This window comes from Mustela lutreola, chromosome 3 (assembly GCF_030435805.1).
Source record: "Mustela lutreola isolate mMusLut2 chromosome 3, mMusLut2.pri, whole genome shotgun sequence".
Taxonomy (NCBI): Eukaryota; Metazoa; Chordata; class Mammalia; order Carnivora; family Mustelidae; genus Mustela; species Mustela lutreola.
This window is the reverse complement of record NC_081292.1, coordinates 68,274,629-68,279,119: the sequence shown is the minus strand read 5'-3', so window position 1 is coordinate 68,279,119 and position 4,491 is coordinate 68,274,629.

Sequence of the window (4,491 nt, the reverse complement as noted above, 5' to 3'; positions counted from 1 at the left end):
TGGGGTTACAGATGTTTCCTAGATTCAAAGATGAACTGTAAGTTTCTGTTTCTTGTTCTCCATATGAGAAGAAGGCATTGAAAATGTCTTTAAGAAGGAAGTAATCAGGTCTTTTCTGCCGCGTTGCAGAAAACTTTTATTCTCTCCATCTTTAGTTGCTTCAACTAACAGTTTAAGCATAATGTGTGCTCTTTTGCAATATGCTGATAGAAGCTCTTTGAACCTCTCTCTCTTTTGAGCCCTTATTTCTCTATCACAGCTGTACTATAGCTGTTCTTTTTTTATGCAAAGAGGGCAAAAGTAATGAATAAATGCTTTGGAAGTCCAGAAGAGGAATGAATACTTTGGTAGAATGGAGGAGGGTTTGAGAGGTGAATCTTTGGTTGAAATTTAAAGGCTGACTGTCTTTAGCTGTCAAAGAAGGGAAATAGAAGGGAAGGACCAAGGTGGAGAGAATTCTAGACAGAACAAATACAATTAAAAAAGGGTGAGATGTGAAAGAACTATTAAGGAGAATAATAATGGCTGACTATTCTTGTTGCTTAACTAATAAACTCATCTAATTCTCACATTAATCCTCAGACAGATACAGTGATTATGATCATGTTCCTAATTACATATATGAGGACACTGAGGCATAGAGAGGGTTAGTGACTTCCCCAAGGTCCCTTAGCTAGGGAGTGACAGCACAGGGATTGAGACACATGCAGTGTAACTCCACAGAGCGTGTTCTTTCTGAACACACTAGACTGCACTTCTGTGAGAAATATCACTACCAGAGTTGATTAGCACTGGGTGATAGGATCAATGAGAAAGTTGGGAGTCTGTTTAAAGGGTATTATATGACAGGCTGAGGGGTTAACATTTATCAGATCTCTAGAACCCACCAGGGTAGATCCTAAGACAGGTCAAATTAACAGTTTATCTCTCTCTCCTTTTAAAATTTTAATTCCAGTAGAGTCAACATACAGTATTAAATTGGTTTTGTACAATATAGTGATTCAATAATTTTATATATCACCTAGTGCTCATTATAACATGTACATCATCTATTTCATCCATTGCCCCACCCACTGCACCTCTGGAAACCATCAGTTTATTCTCTGAGTTAGGAGTCTGTTCTTTGGCTTCTCTCTCTTCTTTTCCCTTTTGCTCATTTGCTTTGTTTCTTAAATTCCACATATGAGTGAAATCATATAGTATTTGTCTTTCTCTGACTGACTTATTTACTTAGGATTATACTTTATAGCTCCATCCATGTCATTGTAAATGGCAAGACTTCATTCTTTATGGTTGAGTAATATTCCATTTTACACATACACATACACACACCCCCCACACACCTTCTTTATCCTTTCACTTATCAGAGGACACTTGGGCTGCTTCCACAATTTGGCTATTGTAAATAATGTTTCAGTAAACATAGGGGTTCATGTATGCCTTTGAATTAATGCTTTTGTGTGTTTCTGGATAAATTCCCAGTAGCCCGATTACTGGAGTGTAATGTAGTTCTAATTTAACGTTTTGAGGAACTTCCAAACTGTTTTCCAGAGTGGCTGCACCAGTTTCTATTCCCACCAATAGTCATGAGTGTTTCTTTTTCTCCATATCCTCACCAGCACTTGTTGTTTCTTGTGTTTTTGATCTTAGCCTTTCTAACAGGTATGAAGTATCTCACTGAGTTTTGATTGCATTTCCCTGATGATGAGTGATGTTGAGCATCTTTTCATGTGTCTGTTGGGCATCTGGATATCTTCTTTGGAAAAGTGTCTGTTCATGTCTTCTGCCCATTTTTAAATTGGATTACTTGATTTTTGGGTTTTGAGTTGTGTAAGTTCTTTACATATTTTACATCATATTAACCATTTATAATAGATTCCATTCATAAATATCTTCTCCCATTCAGTGGGTTGCCTTTAGTGTTGTTTATTGTTTCCTTTGCTGTGAAAAAGCTTTTTATTTTGATGTAGTCCTAATTGTTGATTTTTGCTTTTATTTCCCTTGCTTTAGGAGACATATCTAGAAAAATTTTGCTAAGGTCAGTGTCAAAGACATTACTGTTTGTGCTCTCTTCAAGGATTTTTGTGGTTTCAGGTGTCACATTTAGGTCTTTAATCCACTTTGAGTTTATTTTTGTGTAGGGTATAAGAAAGTGGTCCAGTTTCATTTTTTTGTATGTTACTGTCCAGTTTTCCCAACACCATTTTTTGAAAAGACTGTCTTTTCCCCATTGGACTTTCTTTCCTGCTTTGTCAAATGCTTGTTTGACCTTATAATCATGGGTTTATTTCTGGTTTTTCTATTCCGTTCCACTGATCTATGTCTATTTTTGTACAGGTACCATATTGTTTTGATTACTACACCTTTTTAATATAACTTGAAGTCTGGAATTGTGTGAAACCTCCAGCTTTGTTTTTCTTTTTCAAAATTAATTGTTTATCTGTTAAGTCCTCGGGATTAATAACTCCCATACACCAAATGAACAGTTCTCAATGTTTCCCTTTTCTGGAATCTCTCATAAATCCTAGCACTGAGAGTTGCCTCCAGAGAAGCTGGGTTCACCTAAACAATTTCTCTAACCTTACTGATGCTCCAACTATCCCCCGACCCTGAGTTGGTGTGGTCCCTCACATGCAACTGCTATACTGATGCTTTCTGGGCAACTGATCTTTCTGCAAATGGGTTCTTGACCACACATACCTCTGCTGATTGCTTCTGGAAGGTTCAGAAGTCCAAGCTAAAATCTAGAGAAACATTTACAGAGGAGTGTTTACATGCTAATAAAGTATTCCTTGGAATGTGGGGCAATTTCTCATTTTGTTACCAGAGACTAACATGTAATGGGATAATTAAATAGTTAATGCATAGGGATACATTTATAGAAGTATGTTATAATGAATGAATGTATAATATAATGAATGATGTTAAAGTCTCTTTTCATGAAAGTGCTATATAGTCTTACATTGATAGAAGATTTTGGACCTATATTCTATTGAGTACTTGGGAAAAAAAACAAATATGACTAAGCATTCCTAAATGCTATGGGAGACAAAAAGAAGTGTCTAGTATAGTCCAAGATTTCAGACAATATATAATCTAACCATATGTCATTTGAAGTGGTTTTATATGTTTCCTTTTCTTATTCTTTTTTCACACTTAAGACATAAATTACTGAAATAAATGAGTCCTTCCAGATGTGGACTCTTTTATCAGACATTCACATGTCTTACAAAACTTAGCATCATAGCAGGAACTTAGTCATCATGGATTTCTTTTTATTTGCAGTTTCTATATGCTTAATGGTCTTGAAGGAAGATAGACTTTTAATTAATATTAATAATTAAACATATAAATATTTATCAGTATTATTTATATCTAGATATACATTGTATTAAGCTAGTTAATTATGTCCAACTTCGTGTAAATGTAAATAATATAGACTATCATATTAATTTCCTTCTGATTAAAAAGTAATACAGAATAGAAAATGGAGAAAAGTAAAAAAATCAAAATCATCCATAATTCCTTTATTCAGAGATAAGAATTCTTAATATTATAAAATATTTCCTCTCCAGATTTTTATCTATGGAAATACTTATACTGAGGAAATCATTAGAGATAATGCAATGTATAAGTATGCTTATTATAACATTTTAAAAATCATATTTAAACCTAAAAACAATTATTCAAAAGAGAGTAATGGTTGGAGTCAAGATGGTGGAGGAGTAGCAGGCTGAGATGACATCATGTAGCAGGAGATCAGCTAGATAGTTTATCAAACATTCCGAACACCTACAAATCCAACAGGAGAGTGAAGAGAAGAAGAGCAGCAATTCTAGAAACAGAAAATCGACCACTTTATGAAAGGTAGGACCTGAGATGAAGTGAATCCAAAGCAATGGGAAGATACACCATGGGGGGAGGGGCCGGCTCCCGGCAAGCAGAGGTGAAACAGAGCACAAAATCAGAACTTTTAGAAGTCTGCTCCATGGAGGGACATTGCTCCAGAGGCTAAGCCGAGGTGAAGCCCACATGGGGACAGCATGATCTTAGGTCCCACGGGGTCAGAGAAGGATTGGGGGTGTCTGAGTGTTGCAGAGCTCACAGGTATTAGAGCAGGGAAGCCAGCTACAGAGACAGAGCTGAGGAGTGAGCTCTCAACTCAGATTATCTTAAACTGTGATCCATGGCACAGTCAAGCCACTGCTCTGTGAGCAGGGACCCCACAAGATCCAGGGAGACCCCCCCCCCCCCAGAAGAGTGCAGGGATCTGCTGGGTTAGGAGACTCCAGGCAGGCCTGTGTGCCAGAGACAGAGATGCTTGGTTACAAGCTGGCTGAGCTCGGAGCATGGCCAGAGGCCAGGGAGATGGGAGTGATGAGGGCTTTTCTTCAAGGGCACACTAAGGAGTGGGGCCCTGAGCTCTCAGCTCCTCTGGGCCAGAGATTGGAAGGCCACCATTTTTATTCTCATCCTCCAGAACTCTGTGGA